Source organism: Elephas maximus, chromosome 2 (assembly GCF_024166365.1).
Source record: "Elephas maximus indicus isolate mEleMax1 chromosome 2, mEleMax1 primary haplotype, whole genome shotgun sequence".
Classification (NCBI taxonomy): Eukaryota; Metazoa; Chordata; class Mammalia; order Proboscidea; family Elephantidae; genus Elephas; species Elephas maximus.
In genome coordinates this window covers 15,829,064-15,856,774 of record NC_064820.1, presented here as the reverse complement: position 1 = coordinate 15,856,774, position 27,711 = coordinate 15,829,064, and positions in this window count along the sequence as shown.

Here is a 27,711-nt window from a genome sequence, read left to right as displayed (position 1 = left end):
AACTAACATAAAGTCAAACACTATGAAAGTGAGGATCTCACAATTTACTAAGAAAAACGCCTCAGCACAAAAAAGTATGTGGAAAAATGAAATTGTCAACAACACACATAAAAAGGCATCAAAATGACAGCACTAAAAACTTATTTATCTATAATTACCCTGAATGTAAATGGACTAAATGCACCAATAAAGAGACAGAGAGTCACAGACTGGATAAAGAAACACGATCCATCTATATGCTGCCTACAAGAGACACACCTTAGACTTAGAGACACAAACAAACTAAAACTCAAAGGATGGAAAAAAGTATATCAAGCAAACAATAAGCAAAAAAGAAGAGGAGTAGCAATATTAATTTCTGACAAAATAGACTTTAGACTTAAATCCACCACAAAGGATAAAGAAGGACACTATATAATGATAAAAGGTACAATTGATCAGGAAGACATAACCATATTAAATATTTACGCACCCAATGACAGGGCTGCAAGATATATAAATCAAATTTTAACAGAACTGAAAAGCGAGATAGATACCTCCACAATTATAGTAGGAGACTTCAACACACCCCTTTCGGAGAAGGACAGGACATCCAGTAAGAAGCTCAACAGAGACACGGAAGATCTAATTACAACAATCAACCAACTTGACCTCATTGACTTATACAGAACTCTCCACCCAACTGCTGCAAAATATACTTTTTTTTCTAGCGCACATGGAACATTCTCTAGAATAGACCACATATTAGGTCATAAAACAAACCTTTGCAGAGTCCAAAACATCGAAATATTACAAAGCATCTTCTCAGACCACAAGGCAATAAAACTAGAGATCAATAACAGAAGAACGAGGGAAAAGAAATCAAATACTTGGAAAATGAACAATACCCTCCTGAAAAAAGACTGGGTTATAGAAGACATCAAGGAGGGAATAAGGAAATTCATAGAAAGCAACGAGAATGAAAATACTTCCTATCAAAACCTCTGGGACACAGCAAAAGCAGTGCTCAGAGGTCAATTTATATCAATAAATGCACACATACAAAAAGAAGAAAGAGCCAAAATCAGAGAACTGTCCCTACAACTTGAACAAATAGAAAGTGAGCAACAAAAGAATCCATCAGGCACCAGAAGAAAACAAATAATAAAAATTAGAGCTGAACTAAATGAATTAGAGAACAGAAAAACAATTGAAAGAATTAACAAAGCCAAAAGCTGGTTCTTTGAAAAAATTAACAAAATTGATAAACCATTGGCTAGACTGACTAAAGAAATACAGGAAAGGAAACAAATAACCCGAATAAGAAATGAGAAGGACCACATCACAACAGAACCAAATGAAATTAAAAGAATTATTTCAGATTATTATGAAAAATTGTACTCTAACAAATTTGAAAACCTAGAAGAAATGGATGAATTCCTTGAAAAACACTACCTACCTAAACTAACACATTCAGAAGCAGAACAACTAAATAGACCCATAACAAAAAAAGAGATTGAAACGGTAATCAAAAAACTCCCAACAAAAAAAAGTCCTGGCCCGGACGGCTTCACTGCAGAGTTCTACCAAATTTTCAGAGAAGAGTTAACACCACTACTACTAAAGGTATTCCAAAGCATAGAAAATGACGGAATACTACCCAACTCATTCTATGAAGCCACCATCTCCCTGATACCAAAACCAGGTAAAGACATTACAAAAAAAGAAAATTATAGACCTATATCCCTCATGAACATTGATGCAAAAATCCTCAACAAAATTCTAGCCAATAGAATCCAACAACACATCAAAAAAATAATTCACCCTGATCAAGTGGGATTTATACCAGGTATGCAAGGCTGGTTTAATATCAGAAAAACCATTAATGTAATCCATCACATAAATAAAACAAAAGACAAAAACCACATGATCTTATCAATTGATGCAGAAAAGGCATTTGACAAAGTCCAACACCCATTCATGATAAAAACTCTTACCAAAATAGGAATTGAAGGAAAATTCCTCAACATAATAAAGGGCATCTATGCAAAGCCAACAGCCAATATCACTCTAAATGGAGAGAACCTGAAAGCATTTCCCTTGAGAACGGGAACCAGACAAGGATGCCCTTTATCACCGCTCTTATTCAACATCGTGTTGGAAGTCTTAGCCAGGGCAATCAGGCTAGACAAAGAAATAAAAGGTATCCGGATTGGCAAGGAAGAAGTAAAGTTATCACTATTTGCAGATGACATGATTATATACACAGAAAACCCTAAGGAATCCTCCAGAAAACTACTGAAACTAATAGAAGAGTTTGGCAGAGTCTCAGGTTATAAAATAAACATACAAAAATCACTTGGATTCCTCTACATCAACAAAAAGAACACCGAAGAGGAAATAACCAAATCAATACCATTCACAGTAGCCCCCAAGAAGATAAGATACTTAGGAATAAATCTTACCAAGGATGTAAAAGACCTATACAAAGAAAACTACAAAGCTCTACTACAAGAAATTCAAAAGGACATACTTAAGTGGAAAAACATACCTTGCTCATGGATAGGAAGACTTAACATAGTAAAAATGTCTATTCTACCAAAAGCCATCTATACATTTAACGCACTTCCGATCCAAATTCCAATGTCATATTTTAAGGGGATAGAGAAACAAATCACCAATTTCATATGGAAGGGAAAGAAGCCCCGGATAAGCAAAGCACTACTGAAAAAGAAGAAGAAAGTGGGAGGCCTCACCTTACCTGACTTCAGAACCTATTATACAGCCACAGTAGTCAAAACAGCCTGGTATTGGTACAACAACAGACACATAGACCAATGGAACAGAATTGAGAACCCAGACATAGATCCATCCACGTATGAGCAGCTGATATTTGACAAAGGACCAGTGTCAATTAACTGGGGAAAAGACAGCCTTTTTAACAAATGGTGCTGGCATAACTGGATATCCATTTGCAAAAAAATGAAACAGGACCCATACCTCACACCATGCACAAAAACTAACTCCAAGTGGATCAAAGACCTAAACATAAAGACTAAAACGATAAAGATCATGGAAGAAAAAATTGGGACAACCCTAGGAGCCCTAATACAAGGTATAAACAGAATACAAAACATTACCAAAAATGATGAAGAGAAACCCGATAACTGGGAGCTCCTAAAAATCAAACACCTATGCTCATCTAAAGACTTCACCAAAAGAGTAAAAAGACCACCTACAGATTGGGAAAGAATTTTCAGCTATGACATCTCCGATCAGCGCCTGATCTCTAAAATCTACATGATTCTGTCAAAACTCAACCACAAAAAGACAAACAACCCAATCAAGAAGTGGGCAAAGGATATGAACACACATTTCTCTAAAGAAGATATTCAGGCAGCCAACAGATACATGAGAAAATGCTCTCGATCATTAGCCATTAGAGAAATGCAAATTAAAACTACGATGAGATTCCATCTCACACCAGCAAGGCTGGCATTAATCCAAAAAACACAAAATAATAAATGTTGGAGAGGCTGCGGAGAGATTGGAACTCTCATACACTGCTGGTGGGAATGTAAAATGGTACAACCACTTTGGAAATCTATCTGGCGTTATCTTAAACAGTTAGAAATAGAACTACCATACAACCCAGAAATCCCACTCCTCGGAATATACCCTAGAGATACAAGAGCCTTCATACAAACAGATATATGCACACCCATGTTTATTGCAGCTCTGTTTACAATAGCAAAAAGTTGGAAGCAACCAAGATGTCCATCAACAGATGAATGGGTAAATAAATTGTGGTATATTCACACAATGGAATACTACGCATCGATAAAGAACAGTGACGAATCTCTGAAACATTTCATAACATGGAGGAACCTGGAAGGCATTATGCTGAGCAAAATGAGTCAGAGGCAAAAGGACAAATATTGTATAAGACCACTATTATAAGATCTTGAGAAATAGTAAACCTGAGAAGAACACATACTTTTGTGGTTACGAGGGGGGGAGGGAGGGAGGGTGGGAGAGGGTTTTTTTATTGATTAATCAGTAGATAAGAAATGCTTTAGGTGAAGGGAAAGACAACACTCAATACATGGAAGGTCAGCTCAATTGGACTGGACCAAAAGCAAAGAAGTTTCCGGGATAAAATGAATGCTTCAAAGCTCAGCGGAGCAAGCGCGGGGGTCTGGGGAACATGGTTTGCGGGGACTTCTAAGTCAATTGGCAAAATAATTCTATTATGAAATCATTCTGCATCCCACTTTGAAATGTGGCGTCTGGGGTCTTAAATGCTAACAAGCAGCCATCTAAGATGCAGCAATTGGTCTCAACCCACCTGGAGCAAAGGAAAATGAAGAACACCAAGCCCACATGACAACTAAGAGCCCAAGAGACAGAAAGGGCCACATGAACCAGAGACCTACATCATCCTGAGACCAGAAGAACTAGTTGGTGCCCGGCCACAATCGATGACTGCCCTGACAGGGAGCTCAGCAGAGGACCCCTGAGGGAGCAGGAGAGCAGTGGGATGCAGACCCCAAATTCTCATAAGAAGACCAAACTTAATGGTCTGACTGAGACTGGAGGAATCCCGGCGGTCATGCTCTCCAGACCTTCTGTTGACACAGGACAGGAACCATCCCTGAAGACAACTCATCAGACATGAAAGGGACTGGTCAGCGGGTGGGAGAGAGACGCTGATGAAGAGTGAGCTAATTATATCAGGTGTACACTTGAGATTGTGTTGGCAACTCTTGTCTGGAGGGGGGATGGGAGGATAGAGAGAGAGGGAAGCCGGCAAAATTGTCAAGAAAGGAGAGACTGAAAGGGCTGACTCAAGACGGGGAGAGTAAGTGGGAGTAGGGAGTGAGATGTATGTAAACTTATATGTGACAGACTGATTGGATTTGTAAACGTTCACTTGAAGCTTAATAAAAGTTATTATAAAAAAAAAAAAAAAACTCTCTCTCAAATATGATGGAGAAATTAGGGCATTTCCAGATAAACACAAGTTTAAGGAATTTGTAAAAACCAAACAAAAATTACAAGAAATACTAAAGGGAGCCCTCCAGTTAGAAAATCAATAACGTCAGATAACAACCAAGACCAGAATACAGGACAGAGCAACCAGATATCAACCCAGATAAGAAAGTCACAGAAATAAATCAAGATAAAAAGAACACTCAAAACAGAGAGAGACGCCATTTTGTAAAAGATGACAGCATTAAAACAAAAAAGAGGGACTAAAAAATGTAGTCATAGATCTTTCATATGGAGAAAACTAAAACTAAAAGACACTACTTCAAGAAACAAGAAAGACATAAATAAACGGAAAAAACATACCTTGCTCATGGGTGGAAAGACTCAATATCGTGAAAATGTCTCTTCTACCTAGGTTTTTTTAATAGGTACCCAAAGCCATGTATAGATACAGTGCAATCCCAATCCAAACTCCTATGACATTTTTTAAATGAGACAGAGAGAGAAATTACTACTTCATATGGAAAGTGAAGAGACCCTGGATAAGTAAAGCATTACTGAAGAAGAAAAAGTGGGAGGACTCACACTACCTGATTTTATGCTGCCACAGTAGTAAAAATGGCCTGGTACTGGTAAAACAGATGCTCAGACCAATGGAACAGAATTGAGAATCTAGATGTAAATTCATCCTCCTATGAGCAGCTGATAGTTTACAAAGGCCCAAAATCCATTAATTGGCTAAGAGACAGTCTCTTTAACAAATGGTACTGGCATAACTGGATATCCATCTGCAAAAAAAAAAAAAAAATGAAACAAGACCCATACCTCACACCATGTGCAAAAACTAACTCAAAATGAATCAAAGACCTAATATAAAATCTAAAACGATAAAGATCATGGAAGAAAAAACAGGGACAACACTAGGAGCCCTAATACATGGCAAACAGAATACAAAACATTACTAATCAAACAAACACTGAAAGAGAAACTAGACAATTGAGATCTTCTAAAAATCAAACACATAATCTCCTCAAAAGACTTTATCAAAAGACTAAAAAGACAACCTCCAGACTTGAAAAAAATTTTGGCTAAGACATATCCAATCAGAGTCTAATCTGTAAAATCTACAAGGTACAGTAAAAGCTCAACAACAAAAAGACAAAAAACCCAATTAAAAAATGGAAAAAGAATGTGAACAGGCACTTCACAGAAGAAGACATTCATGCCGCTACCACATACATAAGGAAATGGTCGCAATCATTAGCCACTAGAAAAATGCAAATCAAAACTACAATGAGATACCGTCTTACCCCAACAAGGGTAGCATTAAGCCAAAAAACAGAATAATAAATGTTTGAGGGGTTGTGGAGAGACGGGAACACTTACACACTGTTCACTGGGATGTAAAATGGTACAACCACTTTGGAAATCTATTTGGTGCTTCCTTAAAAAGCTAGAAGTACCATATAATCCAGCAATCCCACTCCTTGGAATATATCCTAGAGAAATAAGAGCCCTTACACAAAGAGATATATGCACACCCATATTCATTGTGGCACTGTTCACAATTACAAAAAAATGGAAACAACCTAGGTGTCCCTCGATGGATGAATCGATAAGCAAATTATGGTATATTCACACAATGGAGTACTACACAATGATTAAGAACAATGACAAATCTATGAAACAGCTCATAGCATGGATTAATCTAGAAGGCATTATTCTGAGTGAAATCAGTCACAAAAGGACAAATATTGCATAAGACCACTACCATAAGAACTCAAGAAAACGTTTAAATGCAGAAGAAAACATTCTTTGTTGGTTAAGACGGTGGGGAGGGAGGGAGAGGGGTATCCACTAACTAGATAGTAGACAAAATAGTAGACAAGAATTGTCTTAGGTGAAGCGTAGGACAACAGGCAACACAGGGGAGTCAGCACAACTGGACTAAACTAAAAGCTAAGAAGTTGCTTTAATACAACCAAACACTTTGAGGGACAGAGTAACAGAGGTGGGGGTCTTGGGACCATGGTTTCAGGGAGCTTCTAGGTCAATTGGCATAACAAAGTTTATTAAGAAAATGCTCTACATCCCAATTTGATGAGTGGTGTCTGGGGTCTTAAAAGCTAGCACGCGGCCATCTAAGATGCAGCAATTTGTCCCAGCCCACTTGGAGCAAAGGAGAATGTAAGCATACCAAAGACACAAGAAAAATATGAGTCCAAGAGACAGGAAGGGCCACATAAGCCAGAGACTCCATCAGCCTGAGACCAGAAGAACTAGATCGTGCCCAGCTACCACCAACAACCGCCCTGACTGTGAACACAACAGACTGTCCCTGATGGAGCAGGAGAAAAGTAGAGTACAGAACTCAAATTCTAGTAAAAAGATCAGACTGAATGGTCTGACTGATACTGGAGGGACCCTGGAGGACATGGCCCCCGGACTCTCTGTTAGCCCAGAGCTGAAACTATTCCCGAGGTCAACTTGTCAGACAAAGATTAGACTGGACTATAAAATGCAAAATGGTGCTCTTGAAGAGAGCGCTTCTTAGCTCAAGTAGATGCATGAGCTAAACGTGCAGCTACTGTTCGGAGGTGAGATGAGAAGGCGTAAAGGGACAGGAGCTGGTAGAATGGACATGGGAAATCCGGGGTGGAAAGCAGTGTCCTGTCAAAATATAGGGAGAGCAACTAGGGTCACGAAACAATGTGTATATAAATTTCTGCATAAGAAACTAACCTGAACTCTAAACTTCCACTTAAAGCACAATAAAATAAATAAATAAATGGAAAAGAAGAAGAAAAAAAAAAGAACAAACTGGAGCTTCTGTTAAAATTAAATCAAAGATCTTATTGACGAAACAAAGAGATCCAAATCGAGAGGTACTTTGAGAAGATTCTGCAAAGTACTCCAGTGAAAGGAATTTTTCACAGAGTTTAAGTACAGAAAATCCTGGAACTTACAAGGAAAAAAAATTCTGATTGGCTAGCATTTACAAAATTATAGTTTAACAGGCACCAGACAATTGCAGGCTCCCTAAAACATTGTTTTAGCTTAATACATGGAAATCTTGAGGGCAAGCCTGAGTGAATGTTCTCCCTAGGATCATGCTGCAAAAGGAAAGGGGAGGAGGGGAGCCTGCAGGCTTCCTGAGGTATGCTGGCTAGCTGACTTTTTAAATTTAGCTCAGAACAAACACTAAGCAGCAAAAATGGACTCCAGTCTGCAATTTTGGTAGAAGCCTCTCTTTATGCCAAACACCTAGATTTTTTGAAAGCTCTTTCGCAGCTCTCCCCCATTTGATCAATAATTTCTATAGAAATTCAATGATAACTTATTATAAGAGTGCCTTCTTCTGCATGGACTTATCAACTCTTCACCTTGCTGTGTGTGGTGGTACCTCATCTTCAGGGCAAGCAGGTCTCCTGTTGCCCACAAAGGAGGAATTCGTCTTCTTCGAGGGTTTTTTTTTGTTAGTTATACTAGGTGGCATGTTAATTAGATGGCCGTCTGTTCTAAATAGGCTTTTAAGACCCCCAGATTCTTCCCATGAAAGGAAACTGGGCATCATCTGTTTATTGGTGGCCACTTACTTTGATAAGCTTTTAACTCCCTGATCGCTGTCATGAAGATACTCTGGCAATACTACCAAAGTCTTCGCCATGCCATATCTTGGACCTCTGCTTCTGTGATCTTTTAAGAAGGGGTGTGTAAGAGCAGACCCAAATTAATAGGAATACTTGGTAGAGAGGGGCATTGATCAAAGTGAAGTGCCAAGGTATTCCCTAAGGAATTGCCGTCTCTTCAAAATACATGAGTTTTTGCATAGAAGTTGTGTTGCATTGTGAGTACAAGTATTTGAAAAACATTTCATAAAACACTTGATTATAATTTTTATAATGATTAAGAGAATTAATCCAGTTTGTAAAACTGAATGTAACCAAGATCCAGTTTTAATAGGTGGCCAACCAAAAATGTCAAGAAAAACAGGAGTCAGGTATGGGGGTTAATGTTAATTGTAGATAAAATCAGCTTCAGCTCAAAGTTCTTTGAAATGTAAAGGCCTGTGTCTTAGCTATCTAGTGCTGCTATAACAGAGATATCACAAGTGGATGGCTTTAACAAAGAGACATTCATTTCCTCACAGTAGAGTAGGCTAGAAGTCCAAATTCAGGGCATCAGCTCCAGAGGAAGTCTTTCTCTCTCAGCTCTGAAGGAAGGTCCTTCTCATCAATTTTTCCCTGGGCTAGGAGTTTATCCAGGTAGGCACCCCAGGACCAAAGGATACTCTCTGCTCCTGGCACTACTTTCTTGGTGGTATGATGTCCCCCTGTCTCTCTGCTTGCTTCTCTCTTTCGTATCTCAAAAGAGATTGGCTCAGGACACAATCCAATCTTGTAGATTGAGTCCTGTCTCATTACATAGCTGAAGCCTATCCTACTTCATTAATATCGTAGAGGTAGGATTTACAACACAGGAAAATCACATCAAATGACAAAAAGTGGACAACTACACAACATTGGGAATCATGGCCTAGCCAAATTGATTCACATATTTTTGGGGGAGACAATTCAATCTACAACAGTCAGCTATTTGGTCAGGAATGAGTCAGAGCCTAAGAAGGAGGCCCCAGCCAATTCAGTTAGTTATGGACACATTCTTCCCAAAACCAAACTGTTGTTGTTGTTTTTAGGTGCCATTGAGTCAGTTCCGACTCATAGTGACTCTATGCACAAAAGAACGAAACACTGCCCGGTCCTGTGCCATCCTTATGATTGCTGTTATGCTTGAGCACATTGTTGTAGTCACTGTGTCAATCCACCTTGTTGAGGGTCTTCCTCTTTTCCACTGACCCTGTACTCTGCCAAGCATGATGTCCTTCTCCAGGGACTGATCCCTCCTGACAACATATCCAAAGTATGTAGGACGCAGTCTCGCCATTCCTTGCCTCTAAGGAGCATTTTGGCCGCACTTCTGCCAAGACAGATTTATTCGTTCTTTTGGCAGTCCATGGTATATTCAATATTCTTTGCCAGCACCACAATTCAAAGACATCAACTCTTCTTTGGTCTTCTTTATTCATTGTCCAGCTTTCACATGCATATGATGTGATTGAAAATACCATGGCTTGGGTCAGGCGCACCCTAGTCTTCAGGGTGACATCTTTGCTCTTCAACACTTTGGAGAGGTCCTTTGCAGCAGATTTGCTCAATGCAATGCATCTTTTGATTTCTTGACTGCTGCTTCCATGGCTGTTGATTGTGGATCCAAGTAAAATGAAATCCTTGACAACTTCAATCTTTTCTCCGTTTATCATGATGTTGCTCATTGGTCCAGTTGTGAGAATTTTTAGTTTTCTTTATATTGAGGTGTAATCCATACTGAAGGCTGTGGTCTTTGATCTTCATTAGTAAGTGCTTCAAGTCCTCTTCACTTTCAGCAAGCAAGGTTGTGTCACCTGCATAACACAGGTTTTCAAAGAGTCTTCCTCCAATCCTGATGCCTGGTTCTTCTTCATATAGTCCAGCTTCTCAGATTATTTGTTCAGCATACAGATTAAATAGGTATGGTGAAAGAATACAACCCTGACGCACTTCTTTCCTGATTTCAAACCAATCAGTATCCCCTTGTTCTGTCTGAACAACTGCCTCTTGATCTATGTAAAGGTTCCTCATGAGCACAATTAAGTGTTCTGGAATTCCCATTCTTCGCAGTGTTATCCATAGTTTATTATGATCCACACAGTCGAATGCCTTTGCATAGTCAATAAAACACAGATAAACATCCTTCTGGTATTCTCTGCTTTCAGCCAGGACCCATCTGACATCAGCAATGATATCCCTGGTTCCACATCCTCTTCTGAAACCCGCCTGAATTTCTGGCAGTTCCCTGTCTATACACTGCTGCAGCTGCTTTTGAATGATCTTCAGCAAAATTTTGCTTGTATGTGATATTAATGATATTGTTCTATAATTTCTGCATTCAGTTGGATCACCTTTCTTGGGAATAGGCATAAATACGTATCTCTTCCAGTCAGTTGGCCAGGAAGCTGTCTTCCGTATTTCTTCACATAGATGAGTGAGCACCTCCAGCGTTGCATCTGTTAGTTGAAACATCTCAATAGGTATTCCATCAATTCCTGAAGCCTTGTTTTTCGCCAATGCCTTCAGAGCAGCTTGGACTTCTTCCTTCAGTACCATCAGTTCCTGATCATATGCCACCTCTTGAAATGGTTGAATATTGACTAATTCTTTTTGGTATAATGACTCTGTATTACTTCCATCTTCTTTCATGCTTCCTGCATCGTTTAATATTTTCCTCATGGAATCCTTCACTATTGCAACTCGAGGCTTGAATTTTTTCTTCAGTTCTTTCAGCTTGAGAAACGCCGAGCGTGTTCTTCTCTTTTGGTTTTCCATCTCCAGCTCTTTGCACATGTCATTATAATACTTTACTTTGTCTTCTCGAGCTGTTCTTTGAAATCTTTTGTTCAGTTCTTTTACTTCATCAATTCTTCCTTTTGCTTTAGCTGCTCGGTGCTCAAGAGCAAGTTTCAGAGTCTCCTCTGACATCCACCTTGGTCTCTTCTTTCTTTCCTGTCTTTTCAGTGACCACTTGCTTTATTCATGAATAATGTCCTTGTTGTCATTCCACAACTCGTCTGGTCTGCAGTCACTAGTATTCAATTTGTCAAATCTATTCTTAAGAAGGTCTCTAAATTCAGGTGGGATATACTGAAGGTCATATTTTGGCTCTCTTGGACTTCCTCTGATTTTCTTCAGTTTCAGCTTGAACTTACATATGAGCAATTGATGGTCTGTTTCACAGTTGGCCCCTGGGCTTGTTCTGGCTGATGATGTTGAGCCTTTCTATCATCTCTTTCCACAGATGTAGTCAATTTGATTTCAGTGTGTTCCACCTGGCGAAAGTCCATGTGTATAGTTGCAGTTTATGTTGGTGAAAGAAGGTATTTGCAATGAAGAAATCATTGGTTTTGCAAAATTCTATCATTCGATCTCCGGCATTTTTCTATCACCAAGGCCATATTTTCCAACTACTAATCCTTCTTCTTTGTTTCCAACCACCAGTAATTTTCAATGCATCTTGATTGCATGTTCAATCAATTTCAGACTGCAGCAGCTGATAAAAACCTTCTGTTTCTTCATCTTTGTCCCTAGTGTTTGGTGCATAAATTTGAATAATATTCGTATTAACTGGTCTTCCTTGTAGGTGTATGGATATTATCCTATCACTGACAGCATTGTACTTCAGGATAGATCTTGAAATGTTCTTTTTGACAATGAATGCAAAACCATTCCTCTTTGAGTTGTCATTCCCAACATAGTAGACTATATGATTGTCCGATTCAAAATGGCCAGTGCCAGTCCATTTCAGCTCACTAATGCCTACGATATCGATGTTTATGTATTCCATTTCATTTTTGACAATTTCCAATTTTCCTAGATTCATACTTCATACATCCCAGGTTCTGATTATTAACGGATGTTTGCAGCTGTTTCTTCTCATTTTGAGTCTTGCCACATCAGCAAATGAAGGTCCCAAAAGCTTTACTCCATCCACATCATTAAGGTCGACTCTACTTTGAGGAGTCACCTATCCCCCAGTCATCTTCTGAGTGCCTTCCAACCTGGGGGGCTCATCTTCCAGCAGTATGTGTGACAATGTTCCACTGCTATTCAAAAGGTTTTCACTGGTTAATGCTTTTCAGAAGTAGACTCCTGGGTCCTTCTTCCTAGTCTGTCTTAGTCTGGAAGCTCAGCTGAAACCTGTCCTCCTTTGGTGACCCTGCTGGTATCTGAACACCGGTGGCATAGCTTCCAGCATCACAGCAACACACAAGCCCCCACAGTATGATAAACTGACAGACACATGGGGGAAAAACAAACTGTCATGATTTTATGTGAAGGGTCAAATGGTTTTGAAGTACAGGATTTCATATATAAAATGCATTGAACTAAAGCAAAACAGCCTTTTACAGCTATAATAATAGAAATGATGAAGAATGTACAGATTCCAAAATAGAGTAGCAATTTTTTCCACCATCCATCCAAAAAGGAAAACCATTTACTCATAATCATTTAAGGAGGCAACAGGTCCATTAAGGTGAAATGGTACATGCTGCATATGATTACCATAGATTTTAATGTTAGCACTATTGTCAGGAATATAGATTTTGTCAGCAATCAGATTTTACTATGACACAAGTACCTTCTTGAGCTGCAGTGAGAATGTCAAGGGCCATTCTATTTTGGAGTACTACTTTTCTCATCATTGCTATTTCAGTATTGATCTCTTGAAGTCGATGAGCACTGCAATTTAGGGAAGATTGCACGTTTGGTTAATATTTCTACATGTACCATAACATCTTCAAGTCCTGCCTGAGGTGTGAATACTGTCACTAAATGATCTTACCAATGGAACACTGATTAAGACCACCGAGCCCTTAATATGGGTGCATTAACTGGTAAAGGGAATTCAGTTAAAATATGTCCTTGAGTCCAGCTCAAGCCCAGAGTTTATCTTCCAATCCAGTCTGGTGGAAGCCAGGTCTGAAGATTGGTTCTGTATAGCCAAAAGATACCGTTAGGGAGAATCCAATGCCAGCCTGAACATTGTAACCAGTTGGTGTCAAACCAGTCAATATCTTGTAAGGTTATAAATGATGCATATTCTGACATTGGAAGCCATTCCATAGTTCTGGTGAGGGCTGGGTTATTTATATGGATTTTTTTTTAGTTAGATTGTTACTAGCCGTCTTAGTTATCTAGTACTGCTATGACAGAAATACCACAAGTGGATGGCTTTAAGAAAGAGAAGTCTGAATTTAGGGTACCAGCTACAGGGGAAGACTTACTCTCTCTGTTGGCTCTGGGGAAAGTCCTTATCAATCTTCCCCAGTTGAGGAGCTTCTCAGCACTGGGGCCCCAGATCTAAAGGATGCACTATTCTTCTGGCTCTTGTTTCTTGGTAATATGAGGTCCCTCGTCTCTCTGCTTACTTCTCTCTTTTATATCTCAAAAGAGATTGACTTAAGATGCAATCCAATCTTGTAGGTTGAGTCTTGCCTCATTAGCATAACTGCCTCTAATCCTGCCTCATTAATGTCCTAGAGGCAGGATTTACTACACATAGAAAAATCACATCAGATGAGAAAATGGTGGACAGCCACACAATACTGGGAATCATGGCCTAGTCAAGTTGACACACATTTTTGAGGGACACAATTCAATCCACAACACCAGCAAAGGGGAGCAACCTTAACATCCCTGCTTGGGGAGTGAAGCAGATGAATCAGTCTCACAGTTGTTGATATGGACTTACATTACAAAGAGTATGTATGTTTGGAAGAATCTTTAGTTAGCTCTTCTTGAGTCAGTGTATTCAGAAAAATAAGTGTTGTGTTAATACTAGTTAAGTTATAGTCTGGGTTTCATTCAGATTAAAAAAAAAGGCCATTTATGCATGGAAAATCTAGTAAAAGTGATTTTTTTGTAACAATGAACTGTTTTTCCATTGTTCTTGTATTCATAAATCAAGAGTAACCCAATCAGATTCCTGCAGTGAAGAGACCCAGTAGGGTAGAAGCATGACTATAAAATAGCAAAGGAAAAAAAAAAAAAAGATAAAGGGGTGCATTTTCAGGCCTGGTCCAGAGTTTTGGGTCAGCCATCTGCCTCAGAAGTCGGCTTTTGTTCAGAGTGCTGTCTAAATTTCAGCTTAAGTCCTTCGTTAGGTTGAACAGTACAGGAAGGAGCTTTAGCTCTCTTCAGTTGGGATAGGTGGATCCAGGTTTTAATACCCTGTAATTTAGGGGTAAAAGGCTTAGTGAGAAGGGCCAAAAATAGTCCTTTCCAATGGGGCTCAAGAGAATCATTTAATTGGTGCCTCTTCCAGTATACAGGGTCAACTGGTTTAATAGTAGGTAATTTTTGTATTTCTAAATTTTGAGTGTCAAGAACTTCTTTGACTCATGGAAAGTGCTCTTTAGAGTACTGAGTCAAATACTGATAGCATTTCAATAGTTCAGATTGAATTAATTTGAAATCAGAACAAGTTGAAAAATAAGGGAGAGTCATAGGCCTTCCAGTAATATTTTCACGTGGGGTTAATTTACACAGCCCTAACCAAGTGAACCTCAAATTTAGAAGGCCTAAGGAAGAGACCTTAGTCCTTGATAAGTAATTAAGAACTCAGAAAGCTTGGCTAATTGGGTTTTTATTATACAGTTAGTTCTTTCTACTAGCCCAGAAGATTGTAGATAAGGGCAATGATATCTCTGATAAATTGGAAAAATCTTAAATATTTATTTAATTACTTGTTCAGTAAAATGGGTCCCCCATCACTGCAAAAATTGTTGGTGCTCCTGAAGTGGGGATTATGTTTTCAAAAAGTTTCTTAGCTACAAAGTTTGCCGAGGCATGGCAGCTAGGAAAGTCTTCTACCCAATGTGCACATCTGCAAACCATCACTAATACTTATTTGTAACCATTTGAAGGTGGGAGCTGAATAAAATCTTGTTGTCATTCAAGCATAGGTTCTGAAAGTAATGAGAATTTTCCATGTGAAACTTTAAAAGTTTTGCCTGAGTTATAGTAGGAACAAATAGTGTAATGAGAAGCAACATGTTCAGAGGCCTCAAAAATTTTTCTCCATCAGTATTTCTTTAAAATTCCAATCATTTTATCTCATCTTAAATGGAATCTTTCGTGGAGAACTTATAACATAGGAACATGAAATGATTTAGGTAAGACAAGCTTCTGACTAGGCCAGCCATAATTTGGTTATGGGATCCTAAGAACAATATGCTTTCTTCCATTCTTTCAGTTTCCTCAGTTTTAGCTAATTTGTTATTTTTTTATTAACTTTTCTAAAGTTAGTTTGTTCAGGTTATGTTTACTTATGAACATTTAGGGTAATCTCCTTTCCTTGTTTTCATTAGGGCTAAGATAACTCAGTATGCAGCTTGTTTGGCTGCTTTATCAGCAAAGTTTTTTCCTCTTATCTCTGAAGTCTGAGGGACTCCTTTAGGTTGTTACTCCTGTATTTTTATTACTGCAGTCTCAGAGGGCAGTAATAAAGTGTCTAAAAGTTTCCATGTTTTGTGGCATTTCCTGAAAAGTTTAGAAATTCTGTTTCCTTAAGATCTTAAAATCATGAGTCACTCCAAAGGCGTATTTAGAATCTATATAAATAGTCACAGACCACTCTTTAGCAAGTTTACAAGCTCTACTCGCCATTGAGTTGATTCTGCATCATAGCAGGCTCTACTAAGAGCAATTAATTCAGCTTGTTGGGCAAAAGTAGCTTTGGGAATGGCTTGACTTTCAAGAACCTCAGTAGAGCTTGATATGGCATACTCAGCCTCATAGTGACAGCTGTTATGATCAGGTTTCAATTAGAAGCCATCAACAAATAGAATTAAATCAGGATTATCCAAAGGAGTTTCTCATAAATCTTTTTGGGGCATTAAAAGCTGTTCAGTTAACTTTAATGATTATCAGTTGGGTAGTCTTTATTGTCAATTTCTGGAAGGAGAGTGGGGTTATTTGAACAAGCCACAGAATATAGTCTAATATTAGGTGCAACCAGGAGGAGCACTTCTTAGGAAGTGAGTTGACTGGCAGAAAGATGATGGGTCAAAGCAGAGTTAAGGATTACAGATAATATGTGGGGAATATAAACACTTAGGATTTTCCCAGGACTTTATCTGCAATGTTTTAATTTTTCTATCACAGCAACAACCCTGAGTCAAGGAGGGAACACCTTAGATACAGGGTCAAGCTGCAGGCTGTAGTAACCTACTGGCCTCTGATCTTCATCCTTCTTGGTGAAAATGCCTAAAACATTTCCAAAGATTTCATGTATAAACATGGAAAAATCTAGGTGATATTTAGGAAAGCCTAGTGCCAGCATGTTTGCTAGGGCTTCTTTTAGTTTAATTAAGGCCTCCTGATCCTCTGGTGCAATTTGGAAAGAATCTGGTTCAGAAGTTTTCAAATATTTACATAGGGGTTGGGCTATCAATGAAAAATTAGAAACCAAAGTTCTACAGTAGCTACAAAGTCCCAGAAATCCATGCAATTGTTTCTTAGTTTGGGGGATAAGAAAAGCCAAAATAATTTCTTTACACTTAGGATCAATATAAATGCCTTCTTCAGAAATCAAATGACCTAAATACTTAGTAGAAGGCTGGGTCAATTGTACTGTTTCTCTAGAAACTTTATGCCCTTCAGCAGCCAGATGTTTTAATGAGATTATGCTGTCATTAATACAGGCTTGCTGGGAACTTGAGCTTAATATTAAGTCACCAACATATTACAATCATTTAGATTCATTTTTAAATTGCAAGGGCTGTATGTCAGCATGGAGAAGTTGAGAGAAATAGCTGAGTCAGTAAAACCCTGAGACATTACAGTCAAAGTAAATTGCAGATTCTCCAAAGTGAAGGCAAACAAGTATTGGCTCTCAGAATGGATAGAAATACTGAAAAAGGTGCACAAAGATCAATTACAGTAAAACTTGTAGGATCTGGGGGAATATTAGGAAGAAATAAATGAGGATTTGGAAGTACTGGAAATCTAGGTACCACAATGTACTTAATTGCTCTTAAATACTGTACAAATTTTCAGCCTCTGTTATTATATTTCCTAACAGGTAATGCAGGAGTGTTGCAAGGGCTGGTGCATGGGACAATTAAGCCTTTTGAAAGGAAGTCCTGAATAATAGGGGCTAATCCCTCTCTAGCTTCTCATTTAAGAGAGTCTTGAAGGAGTCTCAGGAAAGGCTCAGAGGTATCAACCTGAACTTTAATGGGCTTTGTTGATAGAATTTGTCCCACATCTATAGATGTGTGGCGCACACGATTTCAAGAATTAATGAATAAATATCAGAGGGAAATGGGTTAGAGAGGTTACCTTGTCCTTTTGCATGACTATTGCTAGCAAAAACAGACAGCTTCCTCGATTTGAATTAGTTCTATTTCAGACCCCTCATTGGAGGTCTTCAGGGAGTCTACTAGATTTAATAATATTCCTACTTTTTCTGAAAATTGTAAATGACAAGCCAATTTATGCAAAAGGTCTTGGTCCAACACATTAACAGCTGTATCATGGCTAAGCAGAAAGAGATTTAAATCTTCAGTAGGACCAAGGGATATAGGAACAGGTTTTAAATAAATTAAAGCCTGTTCTCAATTCGTAACACCCACAATTTTTGAAGTTGCAGTACTCTGGACCAGAAGCTATTGCAAACACATGGGGTTAATTGCAGAGAGTGTAGCATCAGTGTCAATTTGCAATTTGCAAGGTTATCCATTAACATAGTAGTTTCTCCGTGAGGGTTACATACCATCAAAGGAAAAGCCCTTGTTGTATCTCTAGAGACGCTTCGTTCCATATCTGGTTAAAGGGTCTTTGGTTTAAGCTGTTTCGTTAACTTATAGCAATTCCTTTTCCAACGTTAGGTTTCTTGCAATAATTGCAATTACTGGGTTAAGTGCCTCTAAAGGGCTTGGATTTATCTTGCTGGTAAAAAAAAAAAAGGATATTGTAATTGTTGTAACTGTAAGGCCATTAACTTATTTGCTTTGGGGGTTTCTTTAGTCTCCAAGGTTTGAGAATGTTCATGAGTTAATTTGTACAGGTCTGCAATGGGAATTACTTTCCAATCTAGGTGATGCTTTTTTACCAGGGATGAAAGTTCATGTTTCAGGAAAGATATGAATACTTCATTAAAACCTTATGTAGCCCTAGGGGATGACAAATCAATCCAGGAAGGTTCAGAAAAATATTGAAATAATCTGGTCTGGTAATCATATACATTATTCTGTATGCAAGAGTGAATTTTTGTCCAATATTATTGGGGGAAATCCTGTAGAATGGGCTCTACCAATCTTTTTTGATAGCCTGAGAATCTTCAAACACCTTAGCAGCTGCACTTTTAAGACCTAGAACTGATGGTTTTAAAGGAAGAAGTCAAAGTTGCTTTAAAGCTTTAAAGGCATTGTTAAAAAAAGAAGCTCCAGGAATTGATGGAATACCAACTGCGATGTTTCAACAGATGCAGTGTTGGAGGTGCTCATTTGTCTATACAAGAAATTTGGGAAACAGCTTTTTAGCTACCTGGCCAACTGACTGGAAGAGAACCATATTTGTGCCCATTTCAAAGAAAGGTTATCCAAAATAATGAGGAAATAATCTAACTATATCATTAATATCACAAGCAAGTAATATTGTGTTGAAGATAACTCAAAAGCAGTTGCAGCAGTACATGGACAGGAAACAGCCAGAAATTCAAGTGGATTCAGAAGAGAACTTTGAATGAGGGATGTCATGACTGTTGTCAGATGGACCTTGGCTGAAAGCAGAGAATAACAGAGAGATATTTACCTGTGTTTCATTGCCTAGGCAAAGGCATTTGACTGTGTGGATCATAACAAATTATGGATAATATCGTGAAGAATGGAAGTTCCAGAACACTTAATTGTGCTCATGCAGAAACAGTACTTAGACAAAGAGGCAGTAGTTCAAACAGAACAAGAGGAAACTTTGCAGTTTAAAATCAGGGAAGGTGTGTGTCAGGATTGCATACTTTCACCATATGTTGAGAAGTAATCTAAGAATTGTGATATAAGAGATGAACACGGCATCAGAATTGGTGGGAGGCTCATTAACAACCTCTGGTATGCAGATGACATAATCTTGTTTTCGGAAAGCAAAGAAGGCTTGAAGCACTTACTGATGAAGATCGAAGACACAGCTTTCAGTATGGATTACACCTCAACATAAAGAAAACAAAAATCCTCACACCTGGACCAATACAAATATCATGATAAACAGAAAAGATTGAAGTTGCCAAGGGTGTCATTTTATTTGGATCCACAATCAATGCCCATGAAAGCAGAAGTCCAATAATCAAGTGACTTATTGCATTGAGCAAATCTGCTGCAAAAGACCTCTTTAAAGTATTAAAAAAACAAAGATGTCACTTTGAGGACTAAGATGTGCCTGACCTAAACCAGAGCATTTTCAGTTGCCTCATATACATGTGAAAGCTGGACAATAAATAAGGAAGTCCAAGGAAGAATTGATGCATTTGAATTACGGTGTTGGTGAAGAATATTGAATATACCATGGATTGCCAGAAGAACAAACAAATCTGTCTTGAAAGAAGTACAGCCAGAATGCTCCTTAGAAACAAGGACGGTGAGACTATGTCTCACATACTTAGGACATGTTATCAGAAGGGACCATTCTCTGGAGAAGGATATGATGCTTGGTAAAGTAGAGGCTTAGTGAAAAAGAGGATGACCCTCAACAAGATGGATAGACACAGTGGCTGCAAAAGTGTACTCAACTATAGCAATGATTGCAAGGATGTGCTTCATTTTGTTGTACAAAACGTTGCTATGATTTGGAACCGACTTGACTGCACCTAACAAGAACAACAACAGGAGCTAAATTATCTTTGGGATTTCTTCATTCAGACTTTTCTAACCATTCTACGCCTGCCCAGGCTGGTGTTATCATGTGGATTAGCTGATACATGATCCAGGAAGTCCAGGCTGGTAAGCCTCAACAATGATTCTAAATTCCATACAAATTGTAAGGATCCTCCTGTATTTTTGTACAAAGTTTAGCAATTTTACCTACTTCTGTGTGTGTCTGGGTTTCAAAAGTGAAGTGAGAAGGACCCTCAGTATCCACACTGGGACAGATATTAAAAGGTATTTCAAGAAGAGACTTTTTGTGCCCAATAGGTTCTTTAGTCACCATATGTCTGTCAGTTTGTTACACTGTGGTGGCTCACATGTAGCTGTGATGCTACAAACTATGCCATTGGAATTTCAAATATGAGCAGGATCACCCTGGTAGACGGATTTCAGTGGAGCTTCCAGAATAACACAGACTAGGAAGAAGGATCTGGCATCTACTTCTGAAAACACTGACCTCTAAAATCTAATGAATAGCATACAAACATTGTCTAATATAGTGTCAGAAGATGAGCACTTTAGGTTGGAAGACACTCAAAATATGACTGAGGAAGAGGTGGTTCCTCAAAGTAGAGATAATCTTTATGATGTGAAAGGAGTCAAGCTTTCGAGACCTTTGTTTGCTGATGTGACATGACTTAAAAGGAGAAGAAAAATCTGCAAACATCCATTAATAACCAGAATGTGGAATATACAAAATATGAAACTAGGAAAATTGGAAGTCATTGAAAACAGAATGGAAGACATAAACATAGATATCCCAGCCATTAACGAGCTTAAATTGACTTGCATTGGCTATTTTCAATCAGACAGTCATATGGCCTACTATGCCAGGAATGACAAATTGAAGAGGAAGAGCTCCACATTCATTGTCAAAAAGAATATTTCAAGATCTATCCTGAAGAACAACACTGTCAGTGATAGGTAATTCCCATAAGCCTCCAAGGAGGACAAGCTAAAACATCTATTATTCAAATTTAAGCACTAGTTTGAAAAATAAGGAAATTGAAGACTTTACCAACTCTTACAGTCTAAAATTGATCAAACATGGAATCAAAACGCACTGATTATTACTGTTGATTGTAACGCAAAATTTGGAAACAAAGAAAAAGTATTGGTAGTTGGAAAATATGACCTTGGTGATAGAAATGACACCAGGGATCACTTGATGGAATTTTGCAAGACTAAAGACTTCTTCATTGCAAATACATTTTTTCAACAAAATAAATTGTAACTGTACATGTGGACCTTGCCAGGGGAAAAACACAGGAATCACATCGACTACATCTTTGGAAACAGATGATGGAAAAGCTCAATATCATCAGAGGAAACATGGCCAGTGATCAATTCTGACACAGACCATAAATTGCTCATATGCAAGTTCAAGTTAAGGGTGAAAAAAATTTTAAAAAGCAATGAGAGCCAAAGCATGACTTTGATTATATCCCACCTGAATTTAGAGACTACCTTAAAAATAGATTTGACATATTGAACACTACTAACCAAACACCAGATGAGTTGTGGGATGACGTCAAGTACATCATGAAGTAAGCAAAACGTTTTTAAAAAGACAGGGAAAAAAGTAAAGAACAAAACAAGTGTCAGGAGAAACTCTGAAATTTGCTCTTGAACATATGTAGCTAAGGGATTGAAGAAATACTAAAGTAAAATAGCTGAATATTTCAGAGTGTGGCTGGAGAAAAAAAGTAAAGTATTATGAAGAAATGCGCAAAAAGCTGGAGCTAGAAAACCAAAAGGGAAGGACGCACTCTGCATTTCTCATTTTCAAAGAAATGAAGAAATAATTCAAGGCTCATGTTGCAAATTTGAAGGATTCTTTGGGCAAAATATTGAACAACACAGGGAGCATCAAAAGAAGATGGAAAGAATATGCAGAGTCACTGTATCAAAAATAAATGGTTTATGTTCAAACATTTCAGGAGAGAGCATAAGATCAAGAACTGATAGTATTAAAGGAAGATGTCCAAACTGCACTAAAAGCATTGGAGAAAAACAAGGCTCCAGAAATTGACCGAATACTAGTTGAGATATTTCAGCAAATAGATACAGCACCAGAGGAGCTTACTCTTCTATGCCAAGACATTTGTAGAACATCTACCTGGCCAACCTACTGGAACAGATCTGTATTTGTGACCATTCCAAAGAAAAGTGATCCAACAGAGTGCAAAAATTATCCAACAATATCATTAATATTACCCACAAGCAAATTTTTGCTGAAGGATATTCAAAAGCAGTTGCAGCGGAACAGCCAGAAATTTCCAGCCAGATTCAGAAGAGGGTATGGATCAAGGGATATGATTGCTGATGTTAGATGGATCTAGGCTGAAAGCAGAAAATGCCAGAAGAATGTTTACCTGTGTTTTATTGACTATGCAAAGGCATTTGATTATGTGGATCATAACAAATTATGGGTAACATTGAGATGAATGGGAATTCCACAGCACTTAATTGTGCTCATGGGGAACCTGTACATAGACCAAGAGGCAGTTGTTCTTAAACAAGCGGATACTGTATGATTTAAAATCAGGAAAGAGGTGTGTCAGAGTTGTATACTTTCACCATATATATTCAATCCGTATGCCGAGGAAATAATCTGAGAACCTGGACTCTATGAAGAAGAATATGGCATCAGGACTGGATTAACTGACTCTTTAACTGTCTGCAATATGCATGTCATGGATTGAATTGTGTCCCCCCAAAATATCTGTCACCTTGGCTAAGTCATGTTTCCCTTTTATGATTGTATGGTTTCTACCATTTTATCATCTATTGTGATTTCCATATGTGTTGGTAAATCCCATCACTATGATGTAATAAAATGGATTAGGGGCAGTTATATTGATGTGGTTTATAAGATTAGATAGTGTCTTAAGCAAATCTCTTTAGAGATATAAAAGAAAGAAGCAAGCAGAGAGACAAGGGGACTTCATACAAAAAAAAAAAAAAAGCAGTGCCAGGAGCACAGCACATCCTTTGGACTTGAGATTCCTGTGCTGAGATACTCCCAGGCTAAGGGAAGACTGACGACAAGGGCCTTCCTCCAGAGCAGATAGAGAGACAAAGCCTTCCCCTAGAGCCAGCCCCCTGAATTCAGACTTGTAGCCTACTGGACTGTGAGAGAATAAACTTCTCTTTGTTAAAGCCATTCACTTGTGGTGTTTCAGTTATAGCGACACTAGATGATTAAGACACTGCAGGTGACACAGTCTTGCTTGCTGTGAATGAAGAGGAGTTGAAGCACTTACTGATGAAGATCAAAGGCTACGGCCTTCGACATGGATCACACCTCAACAAAAAGAAAACAAAAATTCTCACAACTGGACCAATAAGAACGTCATGATAAATGGGTAAAAGATTGATGTTGTCAAGGATTTTATTTTTCTTGGAACCACCATCAACATCCAAGGAAGCCAAACCAAAACCAAACCCAGTGCCATCGAGTCGTTTCCGACTCATAGCGACCCTATAGCAGTCAGGAAATCAAAGAATGTACCGCGTTGGGCAAATGTGCTGCAAAAGACCTCTTTAAAGTGTTGAAAAGCAAGGATGTCTCTTTGATTGCTAAGGTGTAACTGACCCAAGCCATGATATTTTCAATTGTCTCATGTGCATGTGAAGCTGGATGATAAATAACAAACACCAATGAAGAACTGATGCCTTTGAAACACGGCGTTGGCAAAGAATAGTGATTATACCATGGTGCCAGTAGAACAAACAAATCAACCTTAAAAGGAATACAGCCAGAATTCTCCTTAGAAGTGAGGATGGCCAGACTTCATCTTACGTACCCGGGACATGTCATCAGGGGGGATCAGTTTCTGGGGAACGATATCATGCTTGCTAAAGTAGAGGGTCAGAGAAAGGTAGTAAGACCCTCAATGTGATGGATTGACAAAGTGGTTTCAAAGATTGGCTCAAATATAGCAAGGATCGTTAGGATGGCACAGGATTAGGCAACATTTCCTTATGTAGTACATAGGGTCACTACGTGTTGGAACAGACTCAAGGGCATCTGTCACCAACAGCATGTTGTAAAAAATAATCAAAACTCAGCAGAATTTCACAGAAGGTTTATTCTGAGCAGTTATTGTAGGTGCATACATTTTTTATTTTGTTTTGTTTGTTTGTTACGTACCGTCCAATCGGCTCTGACTCATAGTGGCCCTACATGCAACAGAATGAAACACTGCCACGTCCTGTGCCATACTCCCAATCTTTGTTATGCTTGAGCCCTTGTTGCAGCCACTGTGCCATTCCATCTCCTTGAGCGTCTATCTCTTTTTTGTTGATCCTCTACTTTACCAAGCATGATGTTCTTTTCTAGGGATTGGTCTCTTCTGATAACATGTCCAAAGTTTGTTAGATAAAGTCTCACCATTCTTGTTTCTAATGAGCATTCTGGCTGTGCTTCTTCCAAGACAGATTTGTTCATCCTTCTGGCAGTCCATGTCATATACAATGTTCATAACCAACACCATAATTTAAAGACATCAATTTGTCTTCAGTCTTCCTTATTCATTGTCTAGCTTTCAAATGCATATGAGGTGATTGAAAACATTATGGCTAAGGTCAGGTTCACCTTAGTCCTCAGAGGGACATCTTTGCTTTTTGACACTTAAAAGAGAGTTCTTTTTAATTTGGATGGCACTTTACATGTACTTGTTTGAAAACACTTACCATCTTCATTCTGTAGATTTACAAATATTGTCTTCCCTACTAGACACTAAATCTTTTGAAAGTAGAATTCGTTCTTCATTCTTTATTATTATTAATATTATACATTAGATGAAGGTTGACAGAACAAATGAGCTTCTTATTAAACGATCAGTACACATATTGTCTTGTAACATTGATTACCAACCCCATGACATGTCAGCACTCCATTTTTTGACCTTGGGTTCCCTATTACCAGCTTTCCTGTCCCCTCCTGCTGTTTAGCCTCTAACCCTGGGCTGATGTACCCTGTTAGTCTTGTTTTGTTTTGTTGGACTAATGTCTAATCTTTAGCTGAAGGGTGAATCTCAGGAGTGACTTCATTACTGAGCTATGAGTGTCCGGGGGCCATACTCTTGGGGTTTCTCCAATCTCTGTCAGGCAAGTAAGTCTGGTCTTTTTTGTGTGTGTGTGAGTTAGAAGTTTGTTCTACATTTTTCTTCAGTTCTGTACGAAACCCTCCACCATGATCCCTTTCAGAGCACTGAGCGGTGGTAGCCAGGCACCATCCAGTTGTGCTGGATTCAGTCTGGTGGAGGCTGTGGTAGTTGTGGTCCACCAGTCCTTTGGACCAATCTTTCCCCCATGTCTTTGGTTGTCTTCATTCTCCCTTGTTCCAGTTGGGGTGAGATCAGTGGAGTATCTTAAATGGCGGCTCACAAGCTTTTTAATACCCCAGACTCTACTGACCAAAATAGAATGCAGAATATTTTTTTATAAGCTATGTTATGTCAATTGAGCTAGATGTTCCCTGAGACCATTGTTCTCACAGCCTTCAGCCAAACAATTTGGCCCCTCAGGGAGTCTGGATGTGTTCATGGAGGCTCCATGACCTTGCCTTGGACAAGTTGTGTTGCCTTCCTCAGCATCGTCCCTTGTCCTACCCTTCACCAAAGTTACCACTTATGTATTCTCTTTTTCCATTCCAACACCTCCTCTTCCTTGTAACCATCAAAGACCGTTCTTTTTGTGTGTAAACCTTTTAATTAATTTTTATAGTAGTGATCTCATACAATATTTGTCCTTTCATGACAAACAATGCCCTCCAGAATAATCCCCTCCAGATTCATTCATGTTGTGAGGTGTTTCGAAGATTCATCATCGTTCTTTATTATTGTGTAATGTTCCATTGTCTGTATGTACCATAGTTTGTTTATCCACTTATCTCTTGATGGGCATTTAGGTTATTTCCATTTTTTGCTAATGTGAAAAATACATGAGTGTGCATATTTGTCTATGTCTATTTGTGTGACTGCTCTCATTTCTCTAGGATATACTCCTAGGAGTAGGATTGCTGGATCATATTGTATTCCTATTTTTAGCTTTTTAGGGAAACACCGTATCATTTTCCAAAATGGTTGTACCATTTTGCATTTCCACCAGCAGTGCATAAGAGTTCCAATCTCCCCAAAGCCTCTTTAACGTGTTATTTTCTGTTTTTAAGATTTGTGCCAGTAATGCCTGGATGAGATGGTATCTCATTGTGGTTTCAATTTGCATGTCTCTAATAGCTCGTGATCATGAGCATTTCCTCAAGTGTCTGTCAGCGGCTTGGGTGTCTTCTTTGGCGAAGTGTCTGTTCATTTCCTTTGCCCATTTTTTAAATGGATTGTCTTTTTGTTGTAGAGATGTTGGATTTTCCTGTATATCTTTGCTGGATTTATCATAGCCTAAAATTTTTCCTAGTCAGTAGGTTCTCTTTTTATTCTTTTTGACGTCTTTGATGAGCATACCTGTTTAATTTTTAGAAGATCCCAGTTATCTAGCTTATCTTCTGGAGTTTGTGTGTTGTTAGTTATGGTTTGTATCCTAATAATACCGTGGTTAGGGCCTCTAGCATTGATCCTATTTTTTCTTCTATGATCTTTATAGTTTTCAGTTTTATATTTAGATCTTAGATCCATTTTGAATTAGTTTTTATGTATGGTGTGAGGCATGGTTCTTGTTTCATTGTTCGAATGGACACTCAGTTTTGCCAGCACCACTTGTTAAAAAGATTGTCTTTTCCCCATATGATGGACTTTGGGCCCTTGTCGAAGATTAGATGACCATAGGTGGAGGGATTAACTTCTGGTTCTCAACTCTGTTCCATTGGTCAGTGTATCTATCATTGTACCAGTACCAGGCTGTTTTGACTACCATAGCTGTATAGTAGGTTCTGAGGTCAGGTAGGGCAAGTCCTCCTACTTTATTCTTCTTTAATAAGGTTTTACTTATCTGGGGCCTCTACTCTTTCTATATAATGTTAATGATTAGTTTTCCATCTTTTTAAAGAATGTTTTCCATATCAAATACCAAAGTTGTTGGTATTTGATATGGAATTGCATTATATTTGTAGATTGCTTTGGGTAGAATTGTCATTTTCACAATGTTGAGTCCATCTGTCTATGAGTGTTGTATGTTTTTCCGTTTATGTAGCTCTCTTTTGGTTTCTTGCAGTAGTGTTTTGTAATTTTCTTTGTATAGGTCTTAAACATCTCTGGTTAGATTTA